Source organism: Montipora capricornis, chromosome 3 (genome assembly GCF_036669925.1).
Source record: "Montipora capricornis isolate CH-2021 chromosome 3, ASM3666992v2, whole genome shotgun sequence".
Taxonomy (NCBI): domain Eukaryota; kingdom Metazoa; phylum Cnidaria; class Anthozoa; order Scleractinia; family Acroporidae; genus Montipora; species Montipora capricornis.
Genome location: NC_090885.1, coordinates 1,207,016 through 1,227,857, shown reverse-complemented (window position 1 = coordinate 1,227,857; position 20,842 = coordinate 1,207,016). Strand labels below are relative to the sequence as shown.

Here is a 20,842-nt window from a genome sequence, read left to right as displayed (position 1 = left end):
TGTAGCCCTTGGGATATGTCAATTTCACTTGAGTTATTTTTAGATGTCACGAAAATGGAAGTCTGGTTCCCGAGACGACCGCAAAATTTGAAAATTCAAAATGGCGTTCCGAGTGGGATAGCGCGGTTTGTTCAACGAAAACGAGTTTCGGAAGCCAAGAGATTGGTTTATCTTGCCCCAAATCCTGGAAAACCATCACACAATGCCAGATAAATTCATACGACGTTATCCTTAATACTTGCGGACGTCTCGGGAAACAGACTTCCGATGATCGACGCGATTTTCCATAAATTTGCAAAAATATCTGCACTGGATAGTCATCAGTTTGTACGTGTTAAATCATTGTTCCTGAGATGACTGTTTGTTCGTATCCTTGTAAGCCTTCTTCAAATAAGACTTCATTCCCGGTAGAAGCTTTGAACTATCATCCAACGTAAATCCGAAACATATGATGCAACTTTTTGGTAGTTGCTGTGTCCATAGCCGGCTTTCCTCATCCCCTCTACGTGCGGGAAGCATGTGAGGTATCCAATCCTTATTGTAAGATCCCTTCCAGTAAGAGATGACAAACCCATCCTCGTTAACTTCAAAGACCTTTCCGATGACAGGAGTCCTGCGATAGTTTTCGAGCTTCACTGCAACGAAATCTCCTTCTTTCAAAAGGTCAACGTCAGCGACTTCTTGCACATAGGTTCTAAACTTCCTGTGGTTTCCTTATTCTCTCTCTTTTTCTGTCTGAAAATAAAGTTGCAGCTTTCGATGAACTGAACTGAACTCAGGACTTAGAAGGATCAAAAACAACACTAACCAAGATTATTTTAATTCTTGCTTTATTTACAATTTGACAGTCTGATTAAATCGGTATACATGTCACAGTAATTCCTAAGCAACCAAAATGTGGTCTGTGTCACTAATTTTCTTGTACATGATGTTTTTTTTTACATCTTTGCTTTAAAGGTTTCAACTTCTAGTCCATTTTAATGATAAACTCATCAATTCTAGCATATTTGCTGTCATTAGAAGCAAACTCTCGATGTTTTCTACTTTCCAAATGCACATTCAAGTCGTGTGAGTCTCACTATCCAATTTTTCTGTTTTGACAGTTTTTCACTGAATGGCGTCCTTTGGAATTCGAAGTGTTTGGATAACCAAATGGACAGCCCCCAAGCTCTGATTCAAAATTTACGGAAGGAAATTTTTTAAACTCCTTGTAACAAGGTCGATAAAGTCCAGACGTATCTTCCACTTTTGTAAATGGGTGTTTCAGTTTCCTGACAAGTATGTCTGTGGCCTGACTTGTACCAATGTTTAAATATTTATGAAATTGACTGATTAACCGAGAGACATACTCGTATTCCAAAATTTTGATATTCCACCGTCTGGCTATTTCAGTAACACAACTTAACCCTTTAACTTCATTGTCTGTGATTTTATAACCATAGTCACGGATCTTGACTGATGTGTAACAGGCGTTATACTTGGCAACAACCTCATTCTTTTTTTGTCACTATAAAATCAACCCTTTTACTCAAAAACGTTACTTTATGTCCACCGAGGTGAGTTAACTGGGAAAACAAAGATTCTTGGTCATTGCTCTCGTCACATTCCAAGTAAAAAATCTTCGTGTTCACCCAGTTTATGCGTTCCATGGATTCTGAAATTTAGTATAAATGGGCATCGAAGTAAATATGAAATACCAAAGGCTAGAAAGCTGATACTAAGTGCTTTATTTACCGGTTTATCATTTACTTACTTCCTGCGTGAGGAAAAAAAAAAGTATATTTTCTGGCGCTTGTCCACCCCGCTCTTATCCCCGAGTTGCGCAACCTGTTAGATTACTTGTCAGCTACACTATTGATGAAAAGTTGCGAAAGAATTTGGGAAGTTTTTTCGCCTATTAAAACCACCGCGGATGAATCTGGATAATCAATATATTGTAACAATTTTTACCTTGGTTTGAGACGGACGAGGCTAGGGAATATCTAGTAATTTGCGGCCGCTTGTCTCTTGTTTTCTTTGGCGGGGTAGGACATTCTGCTCAGGCACAATAGAAGATGATTAAATTAGAGAAGCAGCCTAGAATGCAGTCTTATTTCGTACATCGCATGTTGTTGCACTATTTTCTCTCGCAAAAACCCGTTGCATCACTTTTCAACAAAAGGAAACCAAATAAATTGACTTCACTGTAAAGTAAAAGCAATTGAAACTGACTTCCGATTGGTTTGAAATTAGTTCAGTTTCAGGGCGAGTTAATTTTATGGGAAACAGATGGCGGATATCCGTCCCGCCGTTTGCTGTTTGCTTTCGGAACATCCAACACAATTGCTATTGGAATGCTCGACAGATATGCTTCAAATTTTTGGGGTTTTCCGTCTTCATTGATGCGAAAATAACTACTTTAGCGTCGCTTTTGACCTTTTTCTTAACCTGGTTGAATAAAGGCTACGTAACAGGCGAATCGTGAACGGTTAAAAACCCTTTCTACGTAAATCGGCAAATGCAAAGAAGACGCACTTTTTACACCAGCCTTGATTTGAAACAGGTGATGCGTGCGAAATATTTGACAAAGAAGCTCAGGGAAATACGTTTTCCCTTTTTGCAAAGTTTTAGGAAATGCACAGCATCTAAGATCATATTGCATCGGCATATTTTCTTAACCATACCTAGCCGTTGGAGCTGTTGCATAAGTTTATTCCGAGGAGAAATACTAATAGCCTACCAAGAGACATACCGGGACTATCAAGTGAGCCTGCTCGCAGGCTAGGGTGTAAAGAGAACCTTGAAGAATCACTGGTATTATCAAATCCTATCCCATAAATCTCTGGAAAGCAGAAATACTAATGTTAAAAACTTGGAGTTTTCTAGAACGTTAATTTTTATTTTACATGCCGGATCTATTTTGGGGGAAAAAGATTTTGTGGGGAAAGTCAAGAGTTTTGTCGCTTAAGTGGGAAAAAAGTGGTCATGCCAACGCCACCCTCAGGCTAACCGCAAGCGACCTATCAGAGTGTGTTGCCGATTCTTTGCGTGGGAGAACGGAACAGTTAATTTATACAGTAGACTGCGAGCAGTCTCTCTTTTAAACTTTTGCTCTAGAATCATTGAATCGTTGAAACGAACGCGTACGTTGAACTTTCAATGGCTGAAGCACAGTTAGTAGAAGCAGCGGGTCTCAAATACCACGCGCTCTAAAAAACGCCCACGGTATTTGCGACCCGTAGTTTCAGCCATTTTGAAGTGTTCGTTCGTTTCAAACAAATATTCAAAGATTTAGTGCAAAAGGGAACCTGCTCGCAGTCTAGTTAAGTTAAAATAGGGCCGTTTCAATCTCATTATTCTTGCAACGTTAATGGTATTGTTGTACTGCTGAAATAAAATGCATTTCATACATTTAAAGCTACAGTTTATGAAAAATTTTGGGAGCTGATGATAAGAAGCGAATGTTTGAGGGACGCTTTCTAAGCGGAAGACCCAGTTTCACCAGAGGGAAAAAGATATTCATTGGAAGGACTTTGTATAGTCGTTTTGTCATCTTTCTTTTTGGCTGTAATGCATCTTAAATAATAAAACTTTAAGCGAACGCTCACTTCTACCATTTGCTCCTCAAGTGAATTTAAAACAAAAGCGATACAGTAAGAGAGGAATGAACGCCTTACACACATACCGGGCTGCGATGATGGTATTGATGAATCTCTGGAATCATAGTCATCGAATCCAACGCCATGCTCAAGTTCTGATTTTTGTTTGAACGGGGACGGGAACGAGCTTCTGGTGTCCGAGTCTTCATGCATGTTGAAACCTTACTGCAGAAAGGACTTCTCGTTGTGTAGCGCTATTCAGTGGTTTTATCGTAGCAATTTTGGCGGCATTGCAACGGTTACAAACTTATTCAAATGCCGTTTCTTTGTCCACCCCTAGCCGTTGGCATCTGTCCAGCCCACCGGAAACTCAAAATTTGATTAGCTCCGCGTGCTCCGCGATTTTCAGACCGCAGTGTCTGTTTGTTCACTGAGATATGAAAAAAATCTTGTTTGCGGCGTTCGATAAAAAGTCCCCGCTCCAGATTATTGATGTGGTTTTTTTTAATGACTGTTTTCTTGTCATACTGAAGAGAGGGAACTCTTGTCATTGCTTCTGATGAAGTCGAACCAGTTCTTTGTATTTAATTTTTTCAATCAGTAAAGTATATTAAAGTACAATATCAGTTATCAGTAATACGGATTTGCTGTGAAACAGTATAATTATTGTGTAACAGGAGAAGTACAGTCATGTTGGGAATGACACTACGTAACAATGACAATGAACTATTCTCTTGACCGACGCCAATTTATAGAGCAGAGTTCACACTTGGCAAGTGACAGATCGGCTTTGCGACAACGGACTCTATTCAATTGCTTTGCTCGGCATAAGAACAAGTCGTGAGAAAAAAAATGACCAACACCTCTCTGTGGTCCATAAAAGTCGAAAATGGACAAGTTTTCATTTACCTCGGAAAAGACAAACTGAAAATGCGTCAAGTATATCGAAGGGTATTGAGTGTAAAAAAGTCTCTTTATAAAGGAAAGGATTCCCTGCTGGTAAGAACGAATCTTTTCATTTGGCTTATTAATTCTTTTTTCTATCTACGATCGATAAGACGAAGCGGTCTGGCTCTCGCTTTATACGTTATGTTTTTGCAGTTCAAATTCGAACCTTGCCCAAATGGAACTCATACTAAGTGCCATTTGAAAGTTAAATATTTCGACCCATATGCTAGTGATGGCATCTTTAGAGATATACTAGAAGGCCAGTCACAAAGATTTTGTGTGCCAGTTCAATCAAGCAATCGCAAGGGTAGAAACCAATGGTCACAATGCTGCAAATGTTGAAAGTGAAAGTTCCCAGATTACGAGCGTAGTTAGCGAGCGCCGTGAGAATGAAGAACACGACACTTCCACGGACAAAACTTCACAGAGAGACTCAACCTTTGATTCCAGTCTGGATAGAACAGATCTGGAGAAAACTCACATCATGAGCGAAGCCAGCTCATCAGGTATGTAAACCCCTAAGATACGAGGAATTTTGTATGTGACACTTGCTCTCAATCGTGCTCCTGGAGGGGTGGCGATCTTGATCATTCCGAGTATTAATTATAATTATTCATTATTGGGTTTGAGGTTGTGTCGTTTATATCGTTTACTTCTACGTATTTCAAAGGTGCTAGCTAGCAGATATAACACATCGTCCAAAATTCCCGTGTCTTCAATGTGAAGGGTAACAAATCTAAAATATTGTCAGTATGCTTTAATTTTAATTATTTCTGTTTCGACCCACAACTTTAGCAGGCCTCAGTTTGGTCGGTGATAGTCGATACTTTTGGGAGTGACTGCGTTCAGAATGTTCGTATGGTTTAATCAAAAGAAATAGCCCACAAAAGCAGTCTGGCTTTTGTCACTGTTATTTCAGCCCCAATTTTGAGACAATTGGTTGAGGTCACACTTGAGCTTTTTTTACCATAGTAAACGAAAGTTTACCATGGCAAATGGGTTTTTCACCAATGTGACCGGCTTTTCTCACTTTACCATGGTAAACGCAATTCCAGTCTGTTGCGTTAGCAACGGCGGTCGGATGAAAGCAAAGTTTACTATAGTAAAACCATCGGAAAAAGCATGTTTTATCTAGCGTTTATCTAAACTTTGTTTATTTAGGTGACATCTTGTCATAATTTTGAGAAGCATTTCGTGACTTTGCTGAATTTGCGTGCGACCACTATATACATGTCCCTTGGAAGCTCACATTGCCTCCTTTCAAAAACAAGGTAAAGAGCCAGAAATCTAAATCTGTGAGCTTTACGGATTGCAACGATAAGAAACAAAAGAGCCACAATCGAAGCTACAACACGTTCACGATCCATGGCGCAGTCACGAAATATATCAAGTTGTTGTGTTAAGACTCACGCGACGGAACTCGAAGAATTCCTGTCTGTCATCAACTCGATATTTGAGTAGCACTCTTGTGACAAGGAAACGTCTGGGAAATGTACCACAATACAACACGTTCACGATCCATGGCGCAGTCACGAAATATATCAAGTTGTTGTGTTAAGACTCACGCGACGGAACTCGAAGAATTCCTGTCTGTCATCAACTCGATATTTGAGTAGCACTCTTGTGACAAGGAAACGTCTGGGAAATGTACAAGTCAGCTTATGCGTTTTATCATAGTAAACTTTGTTAACCTTTTTTATACCATAGTTAAGGGTTTTTACCTTAGGCCCGGGTCGCACTAGTTTAAAAAGTTGTTTGTTTTACAAAAAAATCTGTCAACAGGTAGTTTTTTCCAGTGCGACCGATTTGTCAGACATTGTCAAAAATGAGCGGAATGTACCAAATGTTCAAAGATGCCGGCACTTAAAATTGCCAAGCTCTGGACCTCGCCAAAATGTCACAAAAAATCAAAAAAGCTATGAAACTGTCATTCATGACGCAAACAGCAAATGAAAAACGCGATAAAATCAAGTTTACTTGTAATTTGGCGCCCATCTTGTTGAGAAGGCTAAGAAGCCGATGGATCCTTCAAGGCCATATGCGAGTTTCAGTGCTGTTTATATGCCATTAAGAGCGATGGCTCCAGATACAAGTAATTATTTTGGTCAGCAAGAAGTGTTTGAGTCAACCAACGTTCGGTCCGTCTTTGCTGTCTGATCTGACGCTCGTATTCCAACAACGCTAGTTGGATATTCAAGTTATGAAGTCTGTACATACAGTGCAGATTGTACACATTTGCCATTCTAGCCTGCATGCAAGTCCAACAAAAGCGAAAGCCGCATCTTGCCTTTAATATAGCGTGATATCGTGACACACTTCTAGCGGGAGTAGGAGAGTTTTCTTTCGTACACATTGATGCGTGTATGACAGGAATGCAAATTGCGTGCGACCGTAAACATAACAAAATAAATTTTACCGGAAACAGATATTTGTCTGAAATTTTGTCACAACAAAAACAATTTTGTCTACTAGTGCGACCCGGGCCTTAGTAAACTGTTAAGTGTGACCTCAACCCATGACCTTGGGGTAACTATTAGTTATCAGGTGTCGATGGAACGACTAATAGAAATGTGGCAAAGAAGATTCTTGCACCAGCAATGGGCGAATCCAAAAAAAATCATTCAAAGCAAAAATCTCCCAACCCACAATTTGTTATTAAAATAGTTTGCATAGAGTTTTTTTTTGAGTTAACAATAATTGATATGATCAGCATTGTAATAAAGACGATCCGAAATTTTGTTTTATTTCAGATTCTCTTCTGCTTGCAAAGTCTACCTTGGCCTATGTCGTCAGCCACTTCCACATTTCAAGGAAGATTGTAATCGAACATCTCACTTTTGCTGCTGGAGAAGCAAGAGATGGGTTCTGTCAGGTGGCGTTCGACCACAAGAATGTAAAAATACCGACCGCCGCCTGCGACTGGATCGTCAGACACTTCAGTCGCGCTGGCGATTACGTCGTTGACCTCTTTTCAAAAAATGCTACTGCAGTAATTGTAAGCATGAAAAATTTCAGGCATGGAATATATTTTGATAAACTGGAGGACCAGGAGACCATACGTTGTGAGTTGGCGTCCCAAGTACAACCGCGTGATAAAGCTAGGGACGTTTAGTGAAATCATAATTATAAAAGCCAACGCAACAAAATTATGTATATTATAACTATAACAATATATATTATGAAATATATTCCATGCCTGGAGTTTTGTCTTTACCTCGGTGTAAGAAGTTGTAAAACTCACGAATGACGTAAGACAAAGAAAGCCGAGGCAAAAAATTGAAAACAACGGAGATCAACAAAACAATAACACATAAAACAAAGAAAACCTGGTCAGGTCCTTACACCTAGGTAAACCCGGAATTTTTCATGCTTGCGTTTAATGTTTTCTCAATTTTAAAATACAGTAGAATTTTATCCGTAGTCTGTAAAATCTCTAAATTCAAAGTAATTGAGTGACGAAAATATAAATTCTGTTGCAAATTTGTTCAGAAATATGACGTTACATCAAAAAGTATTATTCTTCTCTTTATGTTAAACTGTGGGCTTCAAAATTCGTACTCATATTTTCGTACGCATTTTCGAAAACCTTTGTGAATCCAAATAGTAACGCAACATTCCGAGTTTCGGAGCTCCATATTTAAGAATCTCGCAATTTTAACCAACAGTTTGTTATCCCTGTTCATTCACTTAAAAAAAAGGGTACGAACTTGAGGAGGTGTTGCATGCTAGAAAACCTATACATTACAATTTATTTATTAGAATTTCAGATACACAGAAGCAGGGGCCCGAATTTCGGACCCCTGGACTTCTAAATTTTACATTTTCATGTTTAGCGATAGTTTTTAACTTATTTTCATTCACTTCAAGCAAGGGTCCGAATTTCGGACCCCTAGACTTGTAAGTCTTCATTTTCAACGATAGTGTTTTTTTTAACTTCTTTTCACTCAATCGAAGAAAGGGTCCGAATTTCGGACCCCTGGACTTGTTAATCTTAAGATAAATGTTCAAAGATAGATTTTTACTTGTGTATTCATTCACTTAAAGCAAGGGTCCGAATTTCGGACCCCTAGATTAATTAAGAGCTGTTCTGTTTTAGAAAACTTATTTCAATTTCAGATTAAAAGAACCAAGGGTCCGAATTTCGGACCCCTGGATTTAGAATAACCTTTTCTTTTAAGGTTAACATGATTCTTGATCACTCAGGTCATTGATTTTTGAGGACAATAAAAATCACAACGCAAGAAAGTATATTTCTCACTGATTGTTTTTTTCACTCCACCAGAATCGATAAAATCTGTTCTGAGAAAATGGAACGCCGCAAAAAACGGGTAAAAGTGGCGTTTTCTGTGGAAAAATACGAATTGGAAAAAACTGAAAATAGTTTGGAAAGCGTTATAGAATCAGTGATTAATACTCCGAGATTTTAAGAAAGGCCGTTGAGACTTTCAGTAAAGATATTTATTAAAAATCGATTCTTAGTTTCTCAATTAAAAGACAACACAACTGAAATTACATGCTCATACTGAATTTCTTCCCGCTTCTATACTTACAATTGTCTACGCGAATATAGAACTAAGAAAAACTTATCCACAACGAAAAGAAAGGACCATCATCTAAAATATGAACATGGATCTGATTCTATTGGAATCGTGAAATTCGCGACCGTGAAATTCCTAATGATAACTGATTAGGGCGCTCTCATCAAATTATGTATCTACTTTAGAGAAAAAAAATTGAGTTGCTTCAAAGCATTCTTCAGTCTGCAAACTCCCTGTAAATAAGAAAAAAACAAATGAGGACATAAACATGTAAAAGCCAAGGGAGGAGATGTCAACTGCGAAGGTTTATGAACGAGCGTTGCGGTGGAACTGGGGTCGTGGCTCTCGAACAAACGTGAAAGTCTAGAATGGTAAGAGGAGAACGCAAAACGGGCGAGGCGAGTATCGCGAGGGAGTGCGAGATTAATCAATGCGGTTCCGATGACTAAATCCCTGGCTAACAAAACGACTGCCCTACTTTTTCACGAAGAAGTAAGATCGAAGATGACCCTGAATAGGAAAAGACACGAATAGGATCGAACTGCCAAACAAAAATCAACTTAGAATACAGAAAATAATTAATGGCAACAAATCTCAAGTAATTCCTGTAAATAACTCATCAAGCTGAACAACAATTAGTTTACACTGGAAATTTAAACCTGTAACCTTTGGTGAGTTGAATTCAACATTTCATCAAGCTTAAATTCAACCGGCATTTGAAAATTAACAAGCGCGATCGTGGTAATAGAGACTCAATCACCTAATGCACTTCGTAGTTCTTTGTGAACATCACATGCATCCCGTAACTAGTTCTCATCAGTAGGCAATAGCTTGAGTCTTGGTTCATGAACGTTTATGCTGTTTAAAAAAAACCTTTCGTGTTGAAAATGACTCTTTTTTGCCACGACAAGTCGAATTCAACACGCTTGTAAAAAGTGGCAGCTCGTAAAGGTTTGATTCACAACTTTTACGTGCCTAATAAGACTTGAATTCAGAGGGATTGGAACTTTTAAGTCAAGCCTTGGAGGTGACAAAATGAAGTCGAGATTTCGTCGGATTTTCGACAGAAATCTTAACTTTAATGATTTTCTTTGAGTACGATTAGATTTTGTTCAAAGATGTAGCAAGTATCTTCATCGTGCGAGTCGTTTGTGTAAGTTCTGACCACACGACATGCTCCGTGACTCCGAAGGACCTTCCTCCGGAAGCTATACCACTGTACGTTCAACACAAATCATTCGGTCAACGGGCGCTAAAGAAAAAAATATAAACAAAAAAAAGTCACTTTCACCGATTGAGTGCACTTACTTGTTGGGGGCTGTGTTGTTGTTTGTGCAATAGATGATGTTGAAAGCTCTGCAACAAACATTCAAACAAAATAAAATTAAATTTGAGTGGGAATAAATAGACGCTATATAGCGAGCTCGCACCACAAGTTATACCACAATTATTGGCTCCCACATTTGTTCCGGTAGGTGTTGGCTACCAAGACAAAAGTAGAAACAAAAAACACCATTAAAAAAACCGATTGAACGTACTGTACTTACTTGGTGGGGTCCTTGTTGTTGTCTGCGCTGTAGATGACGTTGTTATCTCTGCTAAAAAAGCTAAGGAAATTCAAACACAACAAACTTGAAGCTAAATTGCTGTCGGTTGAGGTCTTACGAAGGGAGTAAAGAAGATCAGCTGGCTCCGGAAGCTATAACATTGTCCCAAACAAGCCGATTATTGGCTCTCATATTTCCACCGATAGGTCATGGATTCGAATTCCGTTGAAGCCGCCTGAACTTGTCCGGTGTCCAGAGGAGACAATTACAGAGGTTGTCTCCAGGTAAGAGGGTCTGAATGGGGGGGGGGGGGGGGGGGGGTCCACTTGTCGGTTAAATTTCAGTCACTTTGTCGGTAGTCGGCGGTTAAAATTCTTGATTTTTGTCGATTGTCGGTAAATCTCCGTTAATAATTGACAATGCATGTTAATTATTATTGTTTGTTATAAAATTCACCGTGTTTCAAGACTTTGAGCCCCATGCAACGTGTAAAACTAGTAACTTGTAAGATTACATCATTTGATTGCTCTTAAGGTGATTCCCTAGCATTGCATTACGCATCCTGTTCTGCGCATAACAGCGTAGCCCTCGTTGGTACTCGGGCGTCTACGAGACTTTATGCGGTCACATTTCACGGCTCAGTCTTGTTTTCTTTGTCTCTCAAGACTCGAGGGAGATTTCTAAACAAAATAATGTTTAAATTTAACCATGAAGACTCGTACCCATGTGGAAATATTGACGAATCGAACGTGGCCAAAGATATTTCAAAATGGAGACCTTTCGTGCTGAAAAGCCCGCTAGAAAGAACAATCGCCGTTTACACAGCACAGCAGTAACGAGCAGAATGGAAAACTTTTAGATTCTCGCAAAAAAAGTCAAGTGATAGCCTTGCTGGTGCATGTTTAAGACTTATTTCAGTCCAAGAGTGAAAGTGAAACCGCGTTATCGGGGAGATGTGCACGTGTTGTCGAGGGGTCGAGCTCGGTTTGCTTTCTGTTTTCCCCTAAACAAGGTTGGTGACCTATCTTTTTTTTGGCATGTTCTCTCACTCCTTCTCTTTGTGCTATAACCACAAAGTGATAGCCACCACTCGTGGACACAATATTGTCTCCTCGAGGTCAAGCGCCCAAAGAATATTTGTAATCAGTGCCTTTTCATTAGTGGGCCTATGTCATAAAAGAAACATTAAATTTATTCCTTCAGTTGAACAATACAATACACCTGTTTTGCTATTTTAAAAATTACATTAAAGCTGGGCTTCATGTTCCTGCGAAACGTAGTGTGAACCGATTGAACAAACTTGTCCTTGATTGATGAATTCGCAATGATTAAATGAGTAACTTGAGCAAGCTATATCTCCCAAACGAGCTGGGCGACCTTTTTTTGCAATTGCACATTTCGAGTCACCATAATGTAGGGAACAATCGAAAAACGTTTAAAGAAAATCTTATGACAACTTCTATTACTAAGGAATCACTTTAAAGTTCATTAATGAACTCTGCTTTGTTCTTGTGTACAATCCGGGTCAAAAGACTTCGGGACACTTGTCAAATTTTGGGCGAAAAGTAGAGAATTTACTGTACATGCTTCCATCGTTATATGAGCAACGTGTGTTCTTCTTTCGCTGACTTTTTCGCGCCCCCCTTCCCTCCAGACAATGTTGAAACATGCCAGCGATCGATGAACGGATCTTGATTTTGGAGACCGTGAAAAATCAACATTGTAATGGGGGGAGGGGGAAAAGCCGGAATTGTCTCAACAATTTTGACCAGGATTGGTATTTAACCCAGCTTCTCGGTCCCAGTATTCTCTCTTGAAGTAATAATATCGTTGCAAGCGTCATAAAGACAACCATCATTTACTACTCACAGTCACAAATTGAGAGGCACAAATGCACGAACAGCTCTTATATATCATCAATTTGCACCTCTTTGTGAAAGCTTCGAACATCTCAGAAACATCCCCATCGTCCACAAATTGTATACTGACAACTGATTGTGGCACGGAATTCGCTGATATAATGATATCGATTACCTCGTGGATGTCTCTCTTCAGACTCGTTGCCGGTGGGTTGAATAGCGAAGACAGCAGGCGGCAAGGCCCCACCTTTATCTATTGTTGTCCCACTCCTAACAGTCCGATGGCGTACTGGACTGTAGCTCTCTAATCATTCTTTCTTCTGTTCCTCCACGCCTGGTGTTATCCCTTCACTTGGCAAAGGTGCCATCGTTGCAACAGCTGAAAGGGGCGCCGCAGATTGTGCGACAGGATAGTGCGACCTGTTCTGCGTATAGTACTTTCCTGCACCATCTGGATGTACGCTTTATGGACTCCCTCACGATTGTACCTAACCTATTCAGACTAATAGTAGCGTTCTACGACTTACCGTTGAGCTCTCTGCTGCCTTAATCAGCTATTAAGTTCGAATAACGTGTTTGAAATATTACAGCAGGAGGTTTCGTGGGCTCGAGTACCGGAAGTTGTTCTGCGAAACGAGACCGCGCTCTTCTCTGGCCAAAAAGTAAGAAGGAGACAGGAAATTCTATGGTAACCGTTAATGTGGTCACGTCGTAAACTAGAAAAAATACAAAAGGCTCTTCTGATCTCTTCTTTCTGAAAATATTTATCGATAATGTCGGTCCATGACGGTAGTCGGTTAACATTCTTTCTGTCGGCAGTCGGTAATTTTTTCTTGTTTTCTCGGAAATAGACCTAATCGGCTAAATCAATGTTGTACCCAATTCAAACCCTTTAGGACTAAAACGTTTTGTTTCAGGTATTTCCATATATATCAAATGTGAATGCTACATTATAATGCAATACAATAGACAAACAATCTTAATCCTGCAAGATTTGAATTGGGTTAGCCGATTAGGTCTATTGGGCAGTATTTGTCGCATTATGTCACTAGTCGGTTAACCCCATTCAGACCCTCATGTAAGTCCGAGGATCACTCCTACTTTTCGTTAAAAGACGCACTTCAAATATACTTTTTTTTCATATACATTTCTTTCAAAGAAAAAAAGTAGAAACGACAAACATAATCAACAATGCAGGGATGGCGCAGTGGTGAGAGCACTCGTCTCCCACCAATGTGGCCGGGTTCGATTTGCGGACTCGGCGCGCGTCATATGTGCGTTGAGTTTGTTGGTTCTCTACTCTGCACCGAGAGGTTTTCTTCGGGTACTCCGGTTTCCCCTCTCCTAAAAAGCCAACATTTGACTTAATTTTGCTTTCAATGTTAATTTCAGTTTAAAGTGCCCCCAATTAGTGCTCCAGCGCTAGAACGACTAGACACTTAAATAAAGTTCCTTTCCTTTTCCTTTTCCTTTTTAACAATAACCAATTGAGTGTACTTACCTGTTAGGGGCTCGGTTGCTGTCTGTACAGTACTAGAAAATGAAAGCTCTGTGACAAAAATTGAAAAAATTATCGTCGGTTAAGCTGTCTAGGAAAGAAACAAAACATTGCGACCTCGCACCGGAAGCTATAATCCATTTTTTAACACCAGCCAGTTATTGACTTCCACATTTCTTTCGGTAGGTTTTGGCTGTAAAGATCAAAGGAAAACAAAGAACAACAGGTGACATTAACAGCAACCGATTGAGTACACTCACTTATTAGGGACTCTGTCGTTGTCGCCGAAGTACTTGACGGTGAAAACTCTGTAACAAAAGCTACAAACAAAATAAATTTGAAAATAGTTGTTGTCGGGAGGCGGATCATTCCTCAGTATTTTCGTCTAAAGACGCACTTCAAATGTACTTTTTTTTCATATACATTTCGTTCAAAGGAAAAAGTAGAAACAACAAACATCATCAACAATACTGAACCTATTGAGTGTACTTACTCGTCGGGGTTCCTGTTGTCTGCGCAGTAGATGACGTTGAAAGCTCTGTAACAAAAACTAAAACCAAAGAAATTTGAAATTAAACTGTTAACGGTTGAGCTGTTTACGAAGGGAATACAAAATAGCTGTTGTAGGTCAAATTTGGTCTCAGGTTGAATCCGTTTTTACCTAGATTATATTAGTGATCCTCATTTTACCAAGGATGAACAATTGTGTGCACTCGACTGAATTAGTTTAAATCAGCTATACTTACCCCCCAAAAAGGGACTTGGAGACACATGCACCTTTCCTCCAGCTCTGTCTTACGCATCTCAACACATCTTCTCAATGTTTCTTACCATCTTATCGGTTGCTGTATTCATACAGTCTTATCCATTCAGCCTCAAGATTAAAACATATCGTAAGGGAACAAAGAACCGTAATATATACTTACCGGTATTCGATCTCGGACCTTCCAGATCTTTGGTCCTGTGCATTCACCACTACACTACAATGATGGACATGCTCAATCTAACACACTGCTTTTAATTATTTCCTTCTATACAATGAATTATCATTGACAGCCATATATAAGACATATAATAACCAAAACTAATCCTGACCTGACCCTAATTTCTCTTTAGGCTTCAATGCATCTGAGTGCATATTCAACCTAGGTAAAATGGAAATCACTAATTTAATCTGGTTAAAAGGAGATTCAACCTGAGACCAGGTTTTACCTGCAACATAGCCACCTCGTAGCGGAAGCTATACCATTGTCCATCACGAGCCAATCATTGGCTTCCATATTTCTTCCATATAAGATCATTAATAATAAACGATTGAGTGTACTTACTTGTTAGGGGCTCGGTTGCTGTCTGCACAGTACTAGGCAATGACAGGTCTGTGACAAAAATTGAAATAAGATGAATTTGAAGTTAAATTATCGTCGGCTAAGCTGTTTAGGAAAGAAATAAAGCATTGCGACCTCGCACCGGAAGCTATACCATTTTTCAACACCAGCCAGTTATTGGCTTTCACATTTCTTTCGGTAGGTTTTTGCTGTAAAGATCAAAGGAAAACAAAGAACAACAAGTGACATTAACAGCAATCAACTGAGTGCCCTTACTTGTTGGGGGCTCTGTCGTTGTCGCCAAAGTACTTGACGCTGAAAACTCTGTAACGAAAACTACAAACAAAATAAATTTGAAATTAATTGTTGTCGTTTGAGCTGCTTATTAAGGGAATTCAGAATAGTGACCGAGCTTCGGAAGCTTAACCATTGTCGAACACAAGCCGATCATTGTCTTCCAAATTTCTACCGGTACTTTTTGGCTTTAAAGGTAAAGAATAAGCAAAGAACACCGTTATAACCGATTGAGTGCACTTACTTGTTGGGGGCTTTGTTGTTGCCTGCGCAATAGATGACGTCGAAATCTCTGTTACAAAATTTCAAACAAAATAAATTTGAAATTAAATTGTTGTCGGTTGAGCTGTTTACGAATGGAATTAAATGATAACGGTTACCCGGGTGAAAGGAAGAAATTAATAGTAGGGCATAGTATAATCACTATGATACGGTGCCCTGTAAGTGACATCACATCCTAAAACTCTACTTATCTAGCACTGTCACTTATTTATCTGGCAGTGTCACTTATTATCTAGCACTGTCACTTATTATCTGGCACTGTCACTTATTTATTTAGCACTGCTACGTATTATCTAGCACTGTCACTTAATTATCTAACACTGCTACTTATTATCTGGCACTGTCACTTATTTATCTAGCACTGCTACCTAGGCCTAATTAGGCCTAAGGTTAGCTTTTATGTGCTAGCTAGATAGTAAGTAGCAGTGCTAGATAGTAAGTGGCTGTGCTAGATAGTAAGTGGCAGTGCTAGATAGTAAGTAGCAGTGCTATATAGTACCGGTAAGTAGCAGTGCTAGATAACTAAGCGACAGTGCTAGATAATAAGTACCAGTGCTAGATAATTAAGGGCGCTTTCCATTTGACAGAACTGACCGGCCAGACCGGGCTTTAGGAAGGAATAACTCTACAACGCCTTCAATATACCACATTTCGAGGATGATATATACTCCTCCAGAACAGAATGCGAGGGATTATCGCCAAGTGTTCTTTAAATTGTTGCATTTTCTTTGCAAACTAACGGACGGTCTGGCCGGCCAGTTCTGACAAAAGGAAAGCGCCCTAAGTGACAGTGCTAGTTACAAAATATATTTTGCATCGCATCTCCCGTACAGGTCACCGTACTATGAAGTCCTTTTTGAGAACTCTCTTCGAAAAGTGCGTCTTGCCCTATGACTCAAAGTAACCCCTGAGAGAGCTTCAATTGTCGGTCGTCCAACACGGTTTGTTCGACTCATATACGTCTTTACACAAACCAAATGTAAATTGATAGGCGCAAAATGTGTCTCCAGCATAAAAAAAGGGCCATTAAGGATAACCATGTTTCATTTTCTATATTCACCTTGAACAACACGGCCGACTAGTGTATGGTTTTCAAAGTTTTTGATCTTTTATTCCTTACTTTTCTTCAAAAAATACTTCAGAAGTTTCAAATGTTTTAAAAGTGCTTCAGCGAGGTATGAAAGGTAAAGATTTCTTTTATTTCAAAAATATTTTGCTATTTGTTTGGGGCTTTTGTTCACGATCGGTGATTTGATAGCCTCTCGATTAACCATTACCTCGATAACTTTATGGTTTCTGTACTTATATAATAAACAAATTACTTCATGGTTGGCTCGTTTGTACGATTTTTAGTACTGTGAAGAATCGTTAAACTCACACGTTCGTTTACGCGATCCTTCACAATTCGTAAATAAAAATCGCACGCACTCACCAACCATGAAGTAATCTTTATCCTGGAGTGCTGATAGTCTGCGCTCACTCGTGAGAGATACTATCAGCACGAGAAGATAAAATTTGTATCCCAAAGCGGCCATGTAACTTTCTGTTTATTATATATGTATTGATGAAATGTCCAGATTTTATTCGTTTTCGAAATGGTGAAAAAGTGGTCACCAATCACCAAAACACGCATGTTGTTTAACATGAAACAAGATATGAAAGTTAGGGAAAACAAATCATGATAATGTCAAATTGTGCAAGAAAAATGTTAATGAAGTAGAGAAGACTTATATTACAGCACAAAAGTATCTTGCAATGAAGGGGAAGCTTGCGTTTTATTGGCTAATCGTGTTAGTTACCATGTCGACACCTATATGGTCACATGTGAAACATAAAAATGATATGTTCACTGCGAGTGGTGAAGACATGATTTTTTCGTAAGAAGGAAAATCCTGGTATTTCGTAAGTATCTATCTATATAATATACATTTGACATGACTTAGTTTAGTGCATGTTGGGTACAGCTATGGAGATCTCGGTAATAGCTGTATTTCATTCAAAGGCTCTCCCAAGGTTCCCTTGAGAGTTTTGCCTTCGGGAAAAAGTCAAAGCACCTTAAGATTTTCAAAATTGAATATACCATTCTGGAAATGACTTTCAAATATTGCAATGATTGTGCATAATACTGTGTGCCACAAACTAATTAATATTTACCTGTTGTCAAAGGTGTTGGCAGTGCTAGCCTAGTTCCGTTGCTAGCCCAGTAACGATATCTGCAATAGTATGATGATGTAGGCAAAGGAGTCAACTTATAAACGTAAAATCCACTGCAGTTGCGAACACTGATATAAACGAAGTATTCACAGCAACGGTAGTTACTGAAGCACACCCTGCGCACCACAGCTCCATCCTCGACAGAAGGGTGTCCTCCACTAAGCCATCCTGGATACCGGGCACCGCAGTGAAACCACTCAACACAAGTATCAGCCATTTGATTTCCAGACTCTCCGTCAAACCGGTACCAGCCAGACAGGGTGCTTTCGTTGATGCAACTAGCAAGTGGTTGAAAACGGTTGTGTCCATTCGTTGCTGCTCGGTTTGCTTCCGTGAGCGATTTGTAGTTTGAACATTCTGAAAAGATTTCAATCGATACACTAAATTCATTGTTAGAAAAGGGCATCACTTCCAGGCTCCGAGTAACAACGCTCACACAAATGAGAGGAAAGAAATGATTTACAAGAGGACAGGAATGAGGCAAGAGAAGCCAAGACGTGACAGAGAGAGAGCTGTAATGATATGTCAGTCAAGGAGTGATTTTCTGAACAAAAGGGATTCCATTTTAAACTGCAATTTAACGTGGACGTATGCTCGGTCTTTTTTTATCGTTTACTGGAAAGCTTAGGCATAAGTAATGACATCAGTAGTGAGATATAGAATCCTGGTGCTTTTTAATCCAGTTTCAATTACCCCCCCCCCCCTCCCAATTAATTTAAAACAATGCCATGTTCAAATTGTTATTCAAACCTTGCTGCACAACTGCACTGTCAAATTTCCAGTCAGCACATTCACACTAGTAATAACCAAAGGTTAGGTAGGCGGTGGGCCGACGGAGGTTTTATCAAACGTGTATTAATTCAGCAGTAGAAGACGTTTCGTGTTTGCAAAGCCTGATCTAAACACCAGGGAAGTTAGGAGAATCCGAGACAATTATGCAAACCCGAGACGAAGTCGAAGCATAACTTTCGAGAATTCTCCCAACCGCCCGAGCGTTAAAATCAGGCTTCTATAAAATGATTAAAAAGACAAACGCAACTAGATTCATTTTGACAACGTTTCGACATCGTCCGATGTCATCGTCAGGCAATGAATTTTAATCGGATGAAGCATAACTTATAGTACAAGAACAATAGAACAACAGAACAATATATACAATAGTACGCTAACAAAAAATGTGAAATCTAAGTAAATAGTTTTGCCCTGACAGAGTCTGACTGTACATTAAGTGATGGTTTCAATTCTTTGATGTAGAACATCTCATGAATTAAGCAATCAAATTTCGATGCGCATTTCTTTAAGACACTAAAACTCGCCGCTGGGGGTGCTGTTGTTTGGCCATGATCTGCTAGGCGGTGCCTCCCGATAGCTGAGTATCTATGTTCCTCAATTCGTTGATGCAAGTGACGAGCTGTATAGCCAACATAGCTCGCATCACACGAGCCACATTGAAATTTGTAGACGACTAGTTGTTGGCTGACTAATGATGGTTTGGGCTCACGGAATTTAAGGACATCCTCGAGCTTGCGGCTGACAAAAACTGGCTGTAGATCTATATCCAGTTTCTTATTTAGCTGAGTAAGTTGGCGCTTCACAATATCGGCTGGTTTTTGGTCAATAAATGGCAAGACGATTCTAATGGTGCTTTTATTATTATTGATGGTAGATTGTGATTCGACATCTGATGTATTGATAAAGTTACGGATGGTTGCCTCAATCAATTCAGACGGGTATCGTAGCTTGTGAAAAATTGATCTTATGTTTCCACATTCTTCTTCAAACAGCTCGGTCGTTGAGGACAGACTGTACGCCCGGTGAAGCATTGTCTTGAGTAGAGATTTCTTGTATTTGTTGTCCACATGACTCTGGTAGTGCAACAAGAGGCCTTTGTTGGTAGTTTTTCTGTATACGCTTGTGGTAATCTTACTTCTTTGTTTCATCAAAAGCATGCCAAGGAAGGGTAGTGTGTTGTTTACCGCTAGCTCCATTGTAAATTGAATAGATGGATGACAGTTATTTAGCGTAATTAGGAACTGTTCTGCTTCAGCTACATCTCTTATGACAACCAAGGTATCGTCTACGTATCTTCTGTAGAATGACGGGAGTTTGTCTTGGTTTTCTAGCATCTCCTCCACATGACACAGGAATACATTAGCTAATAGAGGCCCTAACGGGGAGCCCATAGCAACTCCGTCAGTTTGTAGGTATAGATTGTCATTAAACTGAAAAAGCTGGTCTTTGGTGGCGATTTTTAGCAGTTCAAGAAGATCTTGTTTAGAGATGGTCAGATCATATGTCGCACAGAACCAGTTGTCCTTAAAGGCTTTTTCCACAAGCAGGTCTAACGTGTAGTCAAGCGGTACATTCGTGAATAGTGACGTCATATCATACGAAACCAAGATGCCATCCTCATCGAAGGAGAGCTCTTTCAACTGTTCAGCAAACATGAGTGTGTCAGAAATTGTGTAGTTGTTAATGGATAGTGTTTTTAGCTTATCATCTAACCACTTCGCTAGAGGGTAGTTGTACGTAGCGGTCGAAGACAAGATGGGACGCACTGAGAGGTTTTTCTTGTGTGTCTTAGGCAACCCATATAGATGGGCAAGACGAGAGCCTTTCAAGCATACAGTGTCAGCAATCTCTTTTGGGAGAATTCTACGAACAATGCCTTCCAGTTCTTTTTCTTTTTGTAGTAGCGGATGGTAGTATTTAGGACGACGGCCACGAGTTTTTGGTCTTTCTTTACTAACAGCAGAAAA

General features: G+C 39.6%; 4 long non-coding RNA genes across 4 annotated transcripts in view; 1 reads left to right on the top strand and 3 right to left on the bottom strand.

Annotated features, from left to right (window-relative positions):
* The window catches only part of LOC138041882 (uncharacterized), a 4,625-nt gene extending 566 nt beyond the window's left edge, over positions 1-4,059 (bottom strand). The window contains exons 1-2 of the long non-coding RNA XR_011130885.1: positions 3,665-4,059; positions 1-735 (exon numbers count right to left, since the gene is read on the bottom strand). The exon at positions 1-735 is cut by the window's left edge and continues 566 nt beyond it. This is a non-coding gene — a long non-coding RNA (uncharacterized lncRNA). The remainder of the gene's footprint in view (positions 736-3,664) is intronic.
* A 276-nt stretch (positions 4,060-4,335) lies between these two features.
* LOC138041879 (uncharacterized) lies at positions 4,336-8,774 on the top strand. Its single transcript, XR_011130882.1, has 2 exons — positions 4,336-5,032; positions 7,277-8,774. It is a non-coding gene; the product is annotated as an uncharacterized lncRNA (long non-coding RNA).
* Positions 8,775-10,292: 1,518 nt separating this feature from the next.
* On the bottom strand, positions 10,293-14,288 carry LOC138041883 (uncharacterized). Its single transcript, XR_011130886.1, has 4 exons — positions 14,229-14,288; positions 13,972-14,019; positions 10,612-10,659; positions 10,293-10,420 (listed from the first exon to the last, which is right to left on the bottom strand). It is a non-coding gene; the product is annotated as an uncharacterized lncRNA (long non-coding RNA).
* Positions 14,289-14,461: 173 nt separating this feature from the next.
* Positions 14,462-15,893, bottom strand: LOC138041881 (uncharacterized). The gene is made up of 4 exons (XR_011130884.1): positions 15,832-15,893; positions 15,570-15,629; positions 15,297-15,344; positions 14,462-14,518 (listed from the first exon to the last, which is right to left on the bottom strand). It is a non-coding gene; the product is annotated as an uncharacterized lncRNA (long non-coding RNA).
* Positions 15,894-20,842: the final 4,949 nt, after the last annotated feature.